Here is an 18,898-nt window from a genome sequence, read left to right as displayed (position 1 = left end):
AGGCGGGACTACCCGCCGAATTTAAGCATATTAGTAAGCGGAGGAAAAGAAACTAACAAGGATTCCCCGAGTAACGGCGAGCGAAAGGGGAAGAGCCCAGCGCGCAGTCCCCGGGTCCCTGCGGCCCGCGGGAGATTCCGCGTTTGGGAGGGTCGCTCCTCCCGGGGTGCGGCGGCCGGTCCAAGTCCCTCTTGAATGGGGCCACGGTCCTTAGAAGGTGCCAGGCCTGTGGGATGGTTGCCGCTCCCGGGAAGACCTCTCCCTAGAGTCGGGTTGCTTGAGAGTGCAGCCCTAAGCTGGTGGTAAACTCCATCAAAGGCTAAATACAACCACGTGACCGATAGCAAACAAGTACCGTGAGGGAAAGTTGAAAAGAACTTTGAAGAGAGAGTTCAAGAGTACGTGAAACCGTTCGGGGGTAAACGGGTGGAGCCCTAAGTGCCGAGCGGGGGGACTCAGTTCGGCCGCCGCGGCCGGCGCGGTGCGTTCGTCGCGCGTTCAGCCGTCCTCGTGGCGGAGGGCGCGTGGCGGGCGTCGCCGCGTCCGCGTCGCGGTCCGAGCGCATTTCCCCCCTAGTAGGGCGTCGCGACCCGCTGGGTGTCGGCCGACGGCCCGGGTGCGCGTCCGGTGCGAGCCGCTTGCGGCGCGCGCCGGCGCCCCGGTGTCCCGGTCGACCGCCCGGCGGTGGTGCACGATCGAGCTGGCCCGTGGGACGCTACGCGTCGCACGCCAACGCCCTGGGCGAGCGTCTCGCCGGTGTGTGCGCTCGGGCTTGCCCGACGCCGCCCGGCGCGCGCTGTCGGCCCGGGATGCGCTCTGGCGGGGTCACCGTCTCTCGTCTGCGACGTTAGCTAGCGGGCGGCCCACCCGGCCCGTCTTGAAACACGGACCAAGGAGTCCAGCATGCGCGCGAGTCGTCGGGACGCACTAGACCCGAAGGCGTATTGAACGAGAAGGCCCGCCTCGCGCGGGCCGAGGGGTGATGGCGGCCCCACGCGGGCCGCCCGCAACCCCGGGGCGTCTCGATCTACCGCGGCTCGTCCGCGGAAGGCGAGGCGCACCAAGAGCGCGCACGCTGGGACCCGAAAGATGGTGAACTATGCCTGGTCAGGACGAAGTCAGGGGAAACCCTGATGGAGGTCCGTAGCGATTCTGACGTGCAAATCGATCGTCAGAGCTGGGTATAGGGGCGAAAGACTAATCGAACCATCTAGTAGCTGGTTCCCTCCGAAGTTTCCCTCAGGATAGCTGGCGCCCGCGGGACCGAGTCCCATCCGGTAAAGCGAATGATTAGAGGCCTTGGGGTCGAAACGACCTCAACCTATTCTCAAACTTTAAATGAGTGGGATCCGCGGCTTATTTGAACGTGAAGCCGCGGATATGGATCAGGGTGCCAAGTGGGCCACTTTTGGTAAGCAGAACTGGCGCTGTGGGATGAACCAAACGCCCGGTTAAGGCGCCCGAACCGACGCTCATCGGAAACCATGAAAGGTGTTGGTTGCTTAAGACAGCAGGACGGTGGCCATGGAAGTCGGAATCCGCTAAGGAGTGTGTAACAACTCACCTGCCGAAGCAACTAGCCCTGAAAATGGATGGCGCTGAAGCGTCGTGCCTATACCGGGCCGTCGGGGCAGTTGGCCCGACTTGATTGTCGGACTGCGACGCCCCGACGAGTAGGAGGGTCGCTGCGGTGAGCGCAGAAGGGTCTGGGCGCGAGCCCGCCTGGAGCCGCCGCAGGTGCAGATCTTGGTGGTAGTAGCAAATACTCCAGCGAGGCCCTGGAGGACTGATGTGGAGAAGGGTTCCGTGTGAACAGCCGTTGCACACGGGTCAGTCGACCCTAAGCCTCAGGAGAAATCCGTCAATGGACGCGGGATGTGTAGCACACGGCGAGAGCCGGAACTCGCGACCCGTCCGTGTGGCGAAAGGGAATCCGGTTCCCATTCCGGAACCCGGTTGCGGAACCGCACTCACGATCCTCGTATTGACACGGTAACGTGAATGACCCCAGAGATGCCGTCTGGAGCCCCGGGAAGAGTTTTCTTTTCTGTTTGAGCGTTCGGGTTCCATGGAATCCTCTAGCAGGGAGATATGGAATGGAGCGCGAAGAGCACCGCAGTTGCTGCGGTGTCCGGGGAGTCCCGTCGGCCCTTGAAAATCTGGGTGAGGGTCACGTGGAGTCGCCGCACCGGATCGTACCCATATCCGCAGCAGGTCTCCAAGGTCAAGAGCCTCTAGTCGATAGAATAATGTAGGTAAGGGAAGTCGGCAAATCGGATCCGTAACTTCGGGACAAGGGTTGGCTCTGAGGGTCGGGGCGTGTCGGGCTTGGTTGGGAAGTGGGTAGACAGCTAACGTGCCGGGCCTGGGCGAGGTGGGTCGCGCTCCCTTCACGGGGGGCCGGCCTGCCGAGTTCGGTCCCGTGCCTTGGCCGCCCACGGAGCTCCCTTGCTGCGAGCCGGTCGGGGGCCGCGCCCTTCGCGGGGCGCGTCACCTGCCTTCCGTGCCTCTTCGGCCGCCATTCAACGACCAGCTCAGAACTGGCACGGACCGGGGGAATCCGACTGTCTAATTAAAACAAAGCATTGCGATGGCCCAAGCGGGTGTTGACGCAATGTGATTTCTGCCCAGTGCCTTGAATGTCAACGTGAAGAAATTCAAGAAAGCGCAGGTAAACGGCGGGAGTAACTATGACTCTCTTAACAGGGTCCAGACTAAAGCAGAGGTGGACAGATCACACACCAAGAGACTAGCAGACCGCTTGATGAAGAAGATCCTCGAGACGCATTACCGCAAGTACAGAACATGGCCACTAGGAGAACTAACACCCAATCACCCACTCACCAATCATGTGAGAGACGGAACATGGCCCACAAACTCTCAACTGAGAAGCCTGGTCTTCTCTTGGAGCGACCTACCTCTTCAAAAGTGTTTCGAACTCCCTTCCACCTTTGACTTGGCTGACATCTTCTCTGACAAGGCTTACTCTAAGCCCAGATCCGAAGTGGTGGACTGGGTTAATAAGGGACACAGACGGCCTATTCCAACCAACAAGGTCATGATCGAACTCCTCCACAGGAATGTTCCAAACTGGGTGGACTTTCTGAAGAATATTGATGAGAACGGTTTTGAGAGGGAAGATCTGGTCATTGGACTAACAGGCAAAGAACGAGAGGTGAATCCGTTAGGACGTTATTTCAGTCTCATGTCGTGGAACTTGAGACTGTATTTCGTCTTAACGGAAAAACTGATTGCGGATCATATTCTCCCTCTGTTTGAGTCCATTACGATGAAGGACAGCCTCCAATATTTAATGAAGAAAATGATCACTTTCTCTTGCGGTCAGGAGACCGATTCCATTCTCTACCTCAACATCGCAATTCACATTGACTATGAGAAGTGGAACGCATTCCAGAGCCACGAGTCAAATCACGACATTTTCTCCATTATGGACAAAGCTTTCGGCTTCAAGAACTTGATCTCACGCACACACAAGATTTTTGAGAGTTCGCTGGTGTACTATGCGCCAAGGCCCGACTTGATGAGACCAGATGGTCATGACTCCCTTGTGAATCTAGATCCCGAAACCCCTGTCTGTTGGGAAGGCCAAAATGGAGGATTTGAAGGCCTGAGGCAAAAAGGATGGACTGTTGTTGGCCTCCTAAATTTGGAAGAAGTCTCAGATCACTTTTCTGTGAAATTCAATGCTCTTCTCCAAGGAGACAACAACGTTGTCTTCTTGAACTTCAAGATTCCAGCTGATGCATCCATGCGAGGAGAGCTACCTCAAAATCTGATTGAGATTCACAGAAAATCAAATGAATTTATGGAAAGAGTGTATGTGAACATCAGGAAGATTGGTCTTAGAGTCAACAAAGACGAAACGCTTCAGTCAGCCACTTTTTTCAACTACGGAAAGGTGATTCTGTACAGAGGTCTACTGTTCGGGACAGAGACGAAGCGCTGGTCCAGAGTGACCGCGACGACCAACGACCAACTACCATCCATGGGGAATTCTCTGTCAGCAGTGGCGACCAATGCTCTCACTGTTGCTCACTACTCAGACTCTCCTGTAACCGCCATGCTCCATTACAACTGGCTAGCCAACTTTGTGAGGAAGATCATGGAGCTCTACAACCCTGCTCTGAAGAAGTCTCCTGAAAAGAGAGTCAAAAATTTCCACAAGGACAGTGTTTGCTACATCTTGGGACACATGTACCTGGACCCGTGTTTAGGAGGAGTCACTGGGATGTCTTACTCCAGATTCTTGGTGCGGCAATTCCCAGATCCAGTGACTGAAAGTCTGAGCTTCTGGAAGCTGGTCTATGAGAACATCGATGCCCCAACGCTCAAAAACAACATCCTAAAGTTAGTGAACGTCCCCATTGACCAGTCAGGGATTCGTGCTTTGCCCAAGCTTCTGGAGGATCCCATGGGGCTGAACATCAGGAAGAACACCAGCGCTTCAACCATCATTAAAGAAGAAGTGAGAAAGCAGCTCATCCAAGATTGCGGCAAGTACGAAAATGAACTGCTTCGAGGATCTCTAGAGAGTTACACTCTGTGGACTGACCAACTCTTATATTTCCTAAGCAAGATTACACCGATTGTCGGGAAATTTCTGAGTGAATTCAAGGCAGCCACCCAGCTCGGGTTTATTGAGAGCATGATTGGTTTGTTCGTCAACACTCGAACCATTAGAAGATTTTGTCAGCAGAAGTATGCCAAGGGGATTGACTCTAAAATCGTCGATGCAGAGATCAACAGCTACACCTCGCTTGGGAAGATCGGATCTAGATCCCCCATTGAACTATGGAGCTGCTCATCAACACTAGCAGACAAACTTCGGACAGAGTCTTGGACAGACAATTTCTGCTCATGTACCATCCCGCACCCTCTGGAGGCCAACAACCGACCAGAGCTAGTAGTAGATCATTGTGCAGCCTGTGAAGACGGAGAATGCGACTACATTCTGGTCATCATTCCAGATGGGTATCAAGATCACACAACAAAAAGAGGTCCCTTCTCCGTGTATATGGGCTCAAGAACGTCAGAGTCTACAGCAACAATTCATCCGTGGGAAAAGAAGACCATCACACCCTTTTTCATCAAGGCTGAACATCTTTTGGCCACAATTGGGTGGCTGTTTCCTCCTGACTCAAATTTGGCTTTGTCTCTCATCAAAAACATTGAGAATATGACAGGTGAAGCTTGGTCAGCTCCAGATAGGCTGTTTAGAAGATCTGGTTGCATCTTTCATCGATTCACCTCGTCAAGACAAGAGAACGGCTGGTTCATCGGATCCTCCCCCAATAGACCATCCTACATGATCGTTTCCTCAGACAACTTCAAATTCTCTGAACATGAGGACACTGATCTCCTGTATCAGTCTTGCATCCTCTACTCTCAGGGATTGGCAGGAGAACTAAGTGAGAACACTACAGGACATCAAACATGGCACTTTCATGTGAGCTGTAAAGAGTGTATTAGACCGATCAAGAATGTGGAGCTTCAAGTTGACAGCATTCTGGACCTTGGACCATGTGACTTCCTGTTCAAACCAGTGCTTCCGGAAGGAACCATTTTGATGAAGGAGTGACAAAAGATCGTGATTCCAGAAACACCTGCAGAGGATATTGAAGGAGATGAACTCTCCTATCAATTAGGAAGATCTCAAGGTTTCGCATTTGGAGAGGCCACAACAAGTGAGGAGGTTTCTCAAGAGGATACCCAATTCTCAGTTGCAGTGTCGAAAGGGGTGTATCCAAGACACTATTTGAAGGGCATTGCTGACGGGCTGTTCAGATCAGCTTGTCTGACTGCTCTAACTCGATCAACATTGTTAGAGCATGATAGACCTTTTGAGGTAGTGGCAAATCCGCTGTATGGACTCATCAGAAAATTATCCACCTCAGTGCATTTTGCTAGGAGTTTGATCACCAAGGGTATGTTCTACGAGCTGACAAGAAAGTCAAGATGTGTGTCAACCTCATTCCCTCCTGGTGAAGATGAGATCAGTCTCTCAATTGAACATTACTTTGGTACTCTGATGGACAAGGTCATGAGACAAAATTTCAGATACAAGCAAGTCTACTCCAGGATCCTGATCTTCTCTGACCACTACTTTCACGAACTAGTCGGGTCTGCCTATGCTGCCGAGGAAGTCATCAGAACCCTCAAAGTATTAGATAAATTTATAGAGGCTCGGATTTTTTCGGATGAGAGCGTTGAAGAGTTCACGTCCCGCTTAGAGTTGCAAACTTGGATTCAAGTAGCGACCGTGGACTCAGTAGATGAGAAATATGAGAGTTTCCTGGAGGTATTTCACCGTCTTTTTTCAGAATGCTTTCCTCTCAAAAAGATTTTGATCCGGGCAAATCAGAGAGACAAGGTGAAGTTATCGCATGAGGTAAAGGAGGCGAGGAGGGAGCTAATTAGGCAGAGTAAGGCAGTTAAGTCTCTTCCTGAGCAGCACCCTGACAGGGAGCTGTTCAAGCGAGGGAGATTTGATTTCAACGTGCGGTTGCAGCGTGAAATTTGCGCGCGAAACAGCTCCTTCATCGAGTCAGCCGTGAATAAATCGGCGGCTGCATGGTCGTTGATAAATAAAGCAGTCGGCAAGGTGAAGGACACGCCGGACATTTCAGAGTTGTTGATAAATGATGTTAATGTAACTGACAAAATTGATATCGCCAATGCTCTGAATGTGAGCTTTGTTGTTCCGCTGCCGCCGCACTTCCAGATGCCACAAGATCGAATGAAATCTTTGCCTCAAACGCTCTTTCTGTCTCCTGTTACATCGCAGGAAATTTTGCATCATCTGCGCCGCTTGCCTCCGAAAAAATCCGCTGGCTGGGACGAAGTTCCCATGTTTCTTGTAAAGCGTGTAGCCCAACATATTGCCGCGCCGCTCGCAGACATAGTCAATTGCTCATTTTCAACTGGCGTTTATCCTCATTTGATGAAAAAAGCTGTTGTTGTGCCTCTGTTTAAGAAAGGGGACAAGCGCGATGTAAAAAATTATCACCCGATTTCCAATTTGCCTACATTTTCTAAGATTTTGGAGAATTGATTTCTGATAAGACTTGTTAATTTTTATGAGGAACATGGCTTGCTTCCCAAAAGCCAACATGGTTTTGTTCGTGGCAGGTGCACGGTTACGGCATTATTTGAATTTTTTGTTAAACTGCATGAGAAAATGGAACGTCGGCAAAAGATTTTGGCGATATTCTATGATTTGACAAATGCCTTCGGAACTGTGTGTGTGCCAATTTTGCTGCGTAAATTTGAGCTGAATGGCGTCCGCGGCGTTGCGCTTGACTGGCTGAGGTCGTCGCTCACCGGGCGCACGCAAGTGGTCAAAATGACACAGAGGGTCGGCAAGTGGGAGAGGACAGTGTTTTCGTCGGAGGTTTCGGTGGTGCGTGGAACTCCGCAGGGTGGCGTATTGTCTCCGTCACTATTTGTTGGCGGAGTTTGCGACATGCTGCTGTACGTTCTGATAGGCTTCACCGTGAATTATGCCGACGACACTTCCTCTTTGCTTTCCGCCCCTACTAACGAACAGTTGTACCAAAACGCCCGGTTGTCTGCTGATATGCTTCAAGATTTCTGTGAAGCAAATTATTTAACACTCAACGCGTCAAAGTCGGTTCTCGTGCAGTTCCGGGGACAAAAACATAATGAATCCCCTCAAATAGACCTCGCCGGCAAAATAATTCCGTGTGCAGAACAAGCCAAATTTTTGGGGCTTCACGTGCGACAAGACTGCAAGTGGGATGACCACGCGCAGTACGTGAGTGGCCGCCTGCACACAACGGTGACAATGTTAAATAGCCTGAAGGGGAATGTTGATGAAAAAAGTTTGTTAAATGTTTATTATGCTCATGTGAATTCGATAATGTCATATGGTATTGTGATCTGGGGAGCAAGCGATGGGGCGCTGCGGACTGTTTTCGTGGCCCAGAAGCGGCTGATTCGTGCCCTGGTGGGCGAGAGGTACTGGAAGGGGTTGACGCCGCTGTGTTCTGCGAGACCACTTTTTGAGCGGTACAACCTGCTTCCAGTGTTTTCAATATATTTGTTCGAGGCATGTAAATTTGTAAAAAAATACCCCGCCTATTTTAAAAGGACCAGGGACGTGCATGGGCATGGAACGCGCCGCGCCCCTGAATTGTATATTGCTCCTCAGAAATTGATGATTTCGCAGCAAAATCCATTTTCTAGTGCTGCAATTTTGTACAATGACTTGCCAGTTTCGTTACGGCTTGAGCCGCGATACGATAAGTTTGTCGTTGCTGTGAATGAATTTCTTCACTTAAAGAAATTTTATGATACTGATGAATTCTTTGCATGTGTAACAAATCTTTGATTTTTATTTGTATTATTGTGTGTGCATTGCAATTGGGGGGCATATTATTAGAATGTAACATATCTGATGTATATGGTCTCGCCAAGAGTCAATAAAGAGATTATTATTATTATCATTATTAAGGCAAAAACTCGTGATGGTCAAAATTCGAGGAGTCCCGCGAGTCCTCGGACTCGATTCAGACACTGCCCGAATAGCATGAGTCATCTGGCTCACGTGGTTCGACCGCACCAGGAGTAACCAGGAGTGCACATATCCAGCGTTGGGACTCGACCTTCGCCCTTTGGGTGACTTTTGTACCGCAGTAATGGGATTCTCGGTAGACCAGTTACCACGCTGTAATCTAACGAGATCCCATTCACACGCGGAGGATTCGTCATGCCGCTTTTACGAGCCACCGCATCCGTCGCCACAGCGACGGAACACAGTAACGTGGATCACGATGAGCGCAGAAGGGTGTTTCAACACGCCCGGAGCCGTCGTGACTAGATAACCAGAGGCGCATCGTCTGAGCCGGGAGGGCAGTATGCATGTTCGCAGGCTTGCTCTCCTCCCGCTCGGACGATGTGCCTTTTTCACCTAAAAGATATTTTAGAGGGACAGACCGTCGGGTTCGTAGGTAGGCATTCCAGTGAAGTCTTCGCAGCAATACGCCGTTATCACCAGGCACACACACACAGACGCACACACACAACTGCAAACACAATCATGAACACTCGCATATATAACACAATAAATTAACAAACACAGACAAAATGGCTTCGCACTCATTTCATACACACCCGTAGAATAGCTCTAATATAACTTGAAGTATTCGATCTCGAGGAATTAACACCAACTAACCAAATTTCCTCTTCCCGTGTTGCAGAACCTGTGATGCCATGATGACCACGATGCGTAGAGGTGCGATCGCTCACGGACAATGCCTGCTGATGTGGCCCTTTGAGCCTGCACCATGCTCGGCTTGCCTCGGACAGGAACAAAGACACACTTTGGTTAGCCGTGAGACGGCGATGGCGCACTTCAAATTTCGACACACACAAAACGAACTCCCCAACGTTTGCCGCAAGTGCCGGAAGTGTTTCAAAAAGCAGGGAAACGTAGTCAAACACCACGTCCAGTGCGTAGGCCGGGCGGTTCCCAAGGTGCACTGCTTGGATTGCGACAAATCGTTCGACACACACGCTGGGCTGTCAGCCCACGAGGTTCACGAGCACAGACCACGAGAATCGCCCCCGTTGTGGACGGGAGCGGAGCTGCGACTGTTGCTGCGACTCTCCAAGCAATTCGCGGAGCACAAATCCATCAACACGGTATTTGCGCGATACCTTCCAAACCAAACAATCAAGCAGATTCGCTATAAGCGTGCTCAGCAATCTTTTCAGAACGCACTGCAAGAACAGTGGCCCGCGCTCTCCGCACTGACTGACGAGGAGCTGGCGGAGCTGCAGGATCCGAGTTCCGATGATCAACCTTGCACCACGCTAGGCATCAAGCGGAAGCTCCAAATGGACCAGGAACCGATAGTCACCGCTTCTCCTCGGAAGCAGGTACGCCGGGCGGAAATTCCCTCGGCACCACTAAAATGGCAGCAGCGATATCGCGAAACATTGGCACAATGGCGTCGGAAACTAGATAAGATCCTGGAGCCACTCAAGCAGGATCAGTCAACAGAGGCTATCAACGAAGTGTACGATAACCTAGTCGAATTCCTTGGTCCAGGCAAGACCGAGCAGAAGAAGCAGGAAGGTCGAGACAAGAAGTCAAGAAAAAGGAATAGGAGGAAGAAAGCAGACTCCAAGCGGACAAATGCCAAGAGGAAGCAGGCGTACAAGTATGGTCGGATGCAGAATAAGTTCAAGAGCAGTTCGGATGAGCTGGCAAAAGCCATCATTGCCAACCGAGACCCGTTAGAGAGAGCATCCAACAGAGTGGAACGAGACCCACTCAAAAAGCTGTACGAGGATCTCTGGGGCCAGAAAGTCCCTGGATGCTCCCTACCAAGTGGGGATGCGCCCTTCGAGACGCACCCGAAAGAGTTCCTGGTACCGATGCAGGCTGCAGAGTGCAGAGATCAAGTTGCGTCTCAATAACATGAAAAGAACAACTGCATGTGGGTTTGATAAGATTCGAAGGGTGATGGTGACAAAGGCACCGGTGTTGGAAGGTCTGGCATTCTTGTTTAATAAACTGATTCTGGCGGGGTGGGTGCCGATGACATGGCTCGAAAATCGAACGACGTTCATCCCGAAGCCAGGGAAGGACACGACCAAAGCGGAGAACTACAGACCAATCACTGTATCGTCAATCGTGAGTAGACTGTTCTGGGGTTCCGAAGACTCGAGATTGCGGAAGATCTCGCCAAGACAGAAGGGATTCGTTGCGAATACATGAGGAAGCCGGATTGGGTGTTCGTCTTGGACGACGAAATCCTAATTTGCGATGTGACGGTGCGCTCGGAAAAACCAGGATACGAGGTCACAGCCGCAAAGGAGAAGAGAATGAAATACGAGGACAGAGCCCTGTACAAGCTCCTCAGAGACAAATACGGAGCACAACTGCAGCCAAGAGTAGTTCCACTGGTATTCGGTGCTTTCGGGGCTGTGCCGCAGTCCACGTTAGCAGCTCTTCTATCAATCCACACAGAACTGGCAAAGAAATCGTTCGTGCAGGAGATCTCATTGCAAGTTCTCAAAAGATCCCTCCTCATTCTCAGAGGCACTGTGGAGAAAGCAGAGAGGACGAAGGAAGAAACAAGAGAATTATGAAGAGAGTAGAGGATACGCTGGATGCTATAATATTATATAAATTTTGCTTTTGTTCGAACTTGATCTGGAATAAAATATTGTAATGAAAACCTATGCCGACTATATCATTTAATAAACTGCCTAAATAGAAGTGAAATAAAGGATGAAAGGAACGACAGACAAATAAAAATAGAAATAATAAAATGGATAATTTGGCGATGATGAGAACGAGACGTTGCTGACGTCATCGCTCGCTCTGAGCCAAGACAAAACAAGAAAATAAATTTTGCGATTGCGAAATAAGAGGACGTAGAGGAGGCGTCACATAGGACGACCTTGGAGATGAAGAGAAGGCGTCACGGAGGACGACCCCGAGAACATAAGAGGAGGAGGCGTCACAGAGGACGACCTCGATGAAGTAAATGAGGAGGCGTCACAGAGGACGACCTCGGTCCCTAAGTGCTGCAGGGACGCGTGCACGGCAAGGCCCAAGGGCCACCCCTATCTCGAACGTGACCCCCGGCCCCAGTAGTGACGATACAGGGACCCGACCGGCATCAGTGGCAAACCGGTTCATAGGTCTGGCCGGCTGGATTGGCCGGGCTCGTGCGTGGCGGTCGGCGGTCCTCAGAGAAAACGCCGACGTCCACGGCGGGCGCCACCGGAGGGTGTCTGCTCGGGTCTCCTGTTGAGCGAACGGGCCGGGGAGAGGCGACCACGTCAGCGACTAGATCCGCGACGAAGATGTTAAAAAGGAGCGCCTTTAATACATAAATGAAATAAACAGTTTTCCACAATTTTAGGCGCGAACTTTAAATTTACTGCAACCGGCACGCCCATTTTACCAGCTGCAACCGGCACGCCCATTTTACCAGCTGCAACCGGCACACCCATTTTAACAGCTGCAACCGGCGCGCCTATTTTACCAGCTGAAAACGGTGCGCCCAAATTTAACCGGTTTTTTTACTTCCGGGATTAAAAACACGCATTTTTAAAGGTTTTTTAAAAACTATCGATTAATTGACTATGGATAGTTTTTCGGTTAACCTATCGATATTTTTTCGGAAGTGAAAAAAAACTACCTATCGGTTCTCGATAGGTACTTTCTGAAAGATTCCCATCACTAAGGAGCGGGCCTAGAACGCTCCCTTGGACTACTCCCGAGGCCACCTCGCTGGGTTCCGAGCTCGCGCCGTGGAACCTGACGAAATGCGTTCGACCGACGAGAAAATTCTCGTACCACTTCAGCAGTTGCCCATCTATGCCGTAATGTTGCAGCTTGGAAAGCAGCCTCGGTTGCGGAACTTTATCAAACGCCTTGCTCCAATCAAGGAACACTGCGTGAATGTGTGCGCCGCTAGTCGCGTCCAGGATCGCTGTCCAGCTGTCCACAGTTCCCGTCAGCAAGGTTGTGCAGCTTCTTTTCGCTCTAAAACCATGTTGGCACTAAGGGATCACGTTTTCCTTTTCTAAATATTCCAATGTTTTGTCTCGCACAATTCGCACAAGAGTTTTCCCCACGAGAGACGTGACACTGATGGGCCGGTAATTCTGCATTTTGTTTTTCTCTCCATCCTTGAAGATCGGGGTGACTGTAGCGGTTTTCTAGTCGGCAGGAAGCTCACCAGACTCGAGTGATTTGTTAAATATGTGTGCGAGTGAAGGAGCGAGTGTTGCGGCGCAGTATTTCAGCAGAGGTGCTGGCAGTCCACCTGGGCCGGCAGCTGTATTCGCCTTGATTTGCTGCAACCGGTTGTGCACCTCTGCGCTCGAGCACACTAACTTGCATAGTTTTGTAGTTGCGGAATTTACGCACGGCGTGTGTCTTCTCATGAATGGAGATATATTACCAGCACGCGAGAAATTTGATTGGAAGACGGCACTGAATCCAGCTGCCACCTCCCGAGGCTCACTCACAATTTTTCCTTGCAATTCAAAGTTGACTGTGTTGGTTGGCACCTTGGTTTTTGAATTTATATAGCGCCAGATTTCACTGCTTCCGCAGGGGCCTCTTCCTAGTTTCCACAGCCAGTTGTCTCTTGCCGCTCTTAAAGCTTTTTGGACCGATCTACGCGCCGACACAAAACATTCTCGCGTGTCTGCCGTTTTATTCCCCAGCCATGCTCTGAAGAGATCGTCCCGGATTTTAATCAGCTTCTTTAGTCCCGCGTTCATCCATGGTAGGAGCCTTTTCTTCTTGCCGCCAACTCTTCTTTTCGGGACATATTCCTCAGCGCAGTCGAGTACTATTTTTTTCCAGCTTTCCCACGCATCCTGCACGTCTGTTTTTTGAAGTACTGGTAGCAAACTCCCCTCCAGGACGTCGTTCATTGCGTTCCAGTTCGCACGACGGAAATCAAACAACTCGCGCGGCGCGGTAATTGGACGAAAGGAACTGACCGAAAGGGTAACAGAGAGGGCATCATGGTCAGAGACCCCACAGACAACGCTCGCGGCCGCAACGAGTTCTGGGATGTCACTTAGGTAAAGGTCGAGAATATTTTCTGATCTGTCGGTTGTTCTAGTCGGCGTTTTGATGTGCTGCGTTAGGGCCATGGTCGTAAAAGCGCTCAAAAGCTCGTCCGCAGGGGCCGCACGAGCGCGAGGTGGCTCCGTTTGCCAACATACGTCGATGTTGAAGTCACCCATCAGAAAGCAGCCGTCGAAATTTTGTTGTGCGGCCGCAGCTAGCTCGATAGACTCAAGAAGCGCCAAATTGTAGGCCGTATCCGCATTAGGACGCCTGTATGCCGATCCGACGAGAAAACGCAGCGAATTCGCTCTTATTTGAGCCCACACGATTTCAGCGTGGCCTTCAAGCTCTTGCAACCTGTTCGGCTGCAGATGCGGGCGTATAGCGAGCGCGACGCCTCCGGCGGGTCGGCGGCCTTCCAACCTGTCCTTTCGAAGGACAACATAGTCGCGCGGCAGCACCTCGTGGTTATGCACGTCCGGTGACAACCATGTCTCACTAATCGCACACACGTCAGCCTAGTGTAGTGAGCAAAGCGAGCACGTCGGCGGTCTTCTTTCTGTCTTTTAGGGAGCGCGCGTTAAAACAAATAAAGGTGACGGCGCTTTTGTCCTCTTTGCGCGGCAGAATTTGAACCGTTGGGGGACTGGGGGGTGACGGGGGCAAGCTCCACAAAGAGTCGTTCATGGTGGGAAGAGTACATCTCCAGCACACATAATTGTCATTCTTTCGATACGCGCTTATTTCTTTTGCTGGCATCCTAATCATTTTTGCGAGACACACGCCGTGGTATATTTCGCCGCAGATTGAACAGGGAATTTACACGGGATTCTTGGCTCCTACCTTGTCGCAGAGATGGCACATCGCCGGTCGGCTCGCAGGCCCAGGCAGTGCCTGGATGTCTCCACACAAGAGCGCGAAAATTGTCAGACTTTTGAATAGCGCCGAAGTGAGCCCCAACTTTCGGCGCGAAAAGATCTGACAGGCATTCCAGAGCGAGAAATTAGCACGGCGTCCGCTTACCCTGCCGCAGCCGATCATTGACCAGCAGGACACGGCACAGTCCTTGGAGACCTCGAGGGTGGTGAAGGAGGCGGCGTAGGGGTCAGCCGGTGAGCCGGGCTCATGCTGGCGGCCTCCACTCATGCTGCGTGCGAAAAGTGCGGTGACCAGGGCGAGAAATAGTCCGCGGCGAATTTTAGGTCAGAGCTTCTCAAATATTAGTGGGTGTCAGGAGGAAATGACCCCAATCGCTTGGGGGACATTTCATGGGTCCCCTGGACCTACTAGGTAGCATGCACCATTCAGACAATGGGCAAAAAGGTCAAAAACTGCAGAGCAGCAAATTGTTGCGTGTGTTTACCTAGGTGGCATCCACGTATCATCATCGGCATAGGTTTTCATTACAATATTTTATTCCAGATCAAGTTCGAACAAAAGCAAAATTTATATAATATTATAGCATCCAGGGCATCCTCTACTCTCTTCATAATTCTCTTGTTTCTTCCTTCGTCCTCTCTGCTTTCTCCACAGTGCCTCTGAGAATGAGGAGGGATCTTTTGAGAACTTGCAATGAGATCTCCTGCACGAACGATCTCTTTGCCAGTTCTGTGTGGATTGATAGAAGAGCTGCTAACGTGGACTGCGGCACAGCCCCGAAAGCACCGAATACCAGTGGAACTACTCTTGGCTGCAGTTGTGCTCCGTATTTGTCTCTGAGGAGCTTGTACAGGGCTCTGTCCTCGTATTTCATTCTCTTCTCCTTTGCGGCTGTGACCTCGTATCCTGGTTTTTCCGAGCGCACCGTCACATCGCAAATTAGGATTTCGTCGTCCAAGACGAACACCCAATCCGGCTTCCTCATGTACTTCTGACCCAGGTCGTTCCTCAACTCGTACGTTTGTTCTCTTACCACAGGGAGGATAACCTCTGCTAGGATATCGATTCGCTTGATCACCATCTCGCATACGTGATCATGCCTTGCCAACCTCTGGGGGAGGTTGACTTGGCAGCCCCCGATGATGTGGCCAACAGATTCCGTTGTTTCGTGGCAGAGCCTGCATTTCTCGTCTCTATCCTCGTCCCCTGCTCTCCTCAACACGACGTTTGTAGGCACTGTTCCTCCGAGCACTAGCAGGAAAAAGCTTGAAGTCACGCGAAGAGAGGAGTTGAGGTCTGGCTAGTGGTTTGTTTCCGTATTTTTTGTTTGTCCGGCACTTTGGCATTGAGGTTGTTGCCAACTCATGATACTGTTTGACCTGTTCTTTCTTTTGTTGAAACGCTAGCATGAGGACCTCCAGTCGCGTGAGCGGCCATTGGCAGTTCAGTGATTGCGCCAACTTCTGGTATCTTGTTCTTACGCCTCCAGCTCGAAATGTGGCTTTCGGGGCCGGGTCTCCGTTCTCCATCGCTCGACTGCTCTGCTGCAACTGCAATCGTGGAATTAGCGAGCTCAGCATTGGTAAACCGAGGCCTCCATCCTAAGGAGAGACATGGAGGACCGCGGTTGGGTACGTGATCGGCAGTTGCAGCCATCTTTTGACGTACGTTCGCACGATTTTGTCGAGCTCGAACAGATGTGTTTTCGTTACCTCGCTCAGGGTGAGCGCATGATAGAAGTGTGGTAGCACGTATTCTCTCAACAGCTGAAACCGCTGCTTCCCTTTGAGTGGCGCTTGTTGGAGTCGGAGCAGTACCTCCTTAAGCTCCGACTCGAGTTGAGTCGAAGAGCTCTTCCCGTCGTGTCCAACAGACGCTCCGAGATGTCATCTTGCCGTCTAGTTCTAAGAAAGGGATCCTCCCGTTACGAAAATCGAGGTTCGGATCGGTGACGGACCATGTTCCGCCCGTTGGGCCAATTTGGAAGGCCACACTCTTTGTTGGGGACAGACCCATGCCGAGATTCTGTAGGTAGGTCTCCGTGGTGGCCAATAGGCATTTCGCCTCCGTTGTCGTTGTCGCCAAAAGGATCAGGTCGTCTGCAAATGCCAGCACGTTGAGTGGTTCTCCCAGGTGTTTGTAGCCATGCAGGTTATTGAGCCTTTCGAGCAGCGGGTCGATGAGCAATGCAAAGAGCAGTGGCGAGAGCGGGTCTCCCTGCTTTACCCCTCTAGACAATTTGATTCGGATCGGGCCTGCCTTGTGGTTGATGGTGGTGTGGACATTCTCGTACGTGCCTTGAACGAAGTTTGCGAAGAAACCAGGGACGCCTTTGGTTTCGAGTGCTTGACCGATCAATTCGTGAGGGACTGTGTCAAACGCCTTAGTGATGTCCAGCTGGACGACGACTCCTCGCCTCGCATGTGTCATGGCTTTCAGGGCCTCTTTGAGGAGTAGCATATTGTTGTAACAGCCAGCTTCCGCAAAGAAGCCCTTCTGCCTTGGCGAGAGCTTGATCACTTTTCGCAGTCTCGAATCTACGACACCCCAGAACAGTCTACTCACGATTGATGATTCGGCCCTATGAATGGAAATCGATAGTTTTTGTTAAATGTTCATTAATTCCACCAATCTTCGAAAGAATGGTCGATACTAAGAATGGGAATCGATAGTTATGATCAAACATTTTTGGAATTCCAACAATCTTCGAAAGATTTTTCGGTCCTAAGAATGGGAGTCGATAGTTTTGGTCTTGAATTCTTAGAATTCCATCAATGTTCGAAAAATTGGGCGGTTTTAATCACGGGAATCGATGGTTTTTTGCTCAAATTCTTGGAATTCCATCATTCTTCGAAAGATTGGTCCGTACTTTTCACGGGAATCAATAGTTTTTGTCAAAAATTCTTAGAATTCCATCAATCTTCGAAAGATTGGTCGATCCTAAGAGAAGTAATCGATAGTTTTGATCTTAAATTCTTGGAATTCCAACAATCTTCGAAAGATTTTTCGGTCCTAAGAATAGGAGTCGATAGTTTTGGTCTTGAATTCTTAGAATTCCATCAATGTTCGAAAAATTGGGCGGTTTTAATCACGGGAATCGATGGTTTTGGGCTTAAATTCTTGGAATTCCATCATTCTTCGAAAGATTGGTCCGTACTTTTCACGGGAATCAATAGTTTTTGTCAAAAATTCTTAGAATTCCATCAATCTTCGAAAGATTGGTCGATCCTAAGAGAGGTGATCGATAGTTTTGATCTTAAATTCTTGGAATTCCATCATTCTTCGAAAGATTGGTTGGTGCTCATCACGAGACTCGATAGATTTGGTCAAACATTCTTGGAATTCCATCAATCTTCGAAAGATTATTCGGCCCTATGAATGGAAATCGATAGTTTTTGTAAAGTATTCATTAATTCCACCAATCTTCGTATGATTAGTCGGTACTAAGAATGGAAATCGATGGTATGTGTCAAACATTCTTGGAATTCCATCAATCTTCGAAAGATTGGTCGATCCTAAGAAAGGTAATCGATAGTTTTGATCTTAAATTCTTGGAATTCTATCAATCCTCGTATGATTTGTTGGTCCTAAGAATGGGAATCGATAGTATTTGTCAAACATTCTTTGAATTACATCAATCTTCGCAAGATTGGTCGATCCTAAGAATGGGAATCGATAGTTTTCGTCTTCAATTATTGGAATTCCATCAATGTTCGAAAGATTTTTCGGTCCTAAGAAAGCGAATCGATAGTTTTGGTCTTGAATTCTTGGAATTCTATCAATGTTGGAAAGATTTTTCGGTCCTAAGAAATGGAACCGATAGTTTTGGTATTGAATCCTTGGAATTCCATCAATGTTCAAAAGATTTTTCGGTCCTAAGAAAGGGAATCGATAGTTTTGGTCTTGAATTCTTGGAATTCCATCAATGTTCGAAAGATTGGTCGGTTCTAATGACGGGAATCGATAGTTTTGGTCTTGAATTCTTGGAATTCCATCAATGTTCGAAAGATTTTTCGGTCCTAAGAAAGCGAATCGATAGTTTTGGTCTTGAATTCTTGGAATTCCATCAATGTTCGAAAGATAGGTCGGTTCTAATCACGGGAATCGATAGTTTTGGTCTTGAATTCTTGGAATTCTATCATTCTTGGAAAGATAGGTCAGTCCTATGAATTGAAATCGTTAGTTTTGGTCAAACATTTTTGGAATTCCATCAATCTTAGAAAGAATGGTCGATCCTATAAAGGGAATCGATAGTTTTGATCTGTAATTCTTGGAATTCGATCAATCTTCGAAAGATTATATATTATATATATATTCTTGTTAATTCTGTCTTGTCATAAATTCATAAAATAACAGGATATAAAATCACATAACGGTTTTAGACAGAATTGGCGAACAGTGCTGGCAAAATAGAGCCAAAACGATCAA

The sequence above is a fragment of the Cloeon dipterum genome, chromosome X (assembly GCF_949628265.1).
Source record: "Cloeon dipterum chromosome X, ieCloDipt1.1, whole genome shotgun sequence".
Classification (NCBI taxonomy): Eukaryota; Metazoa; Arthropoda; class Insecta; order Ephemeroptera; family Baetidae; genus Cloeon; species Cloeon dipterum.
Note: the sequence above shows the minus strand (reverse complement) of the source record.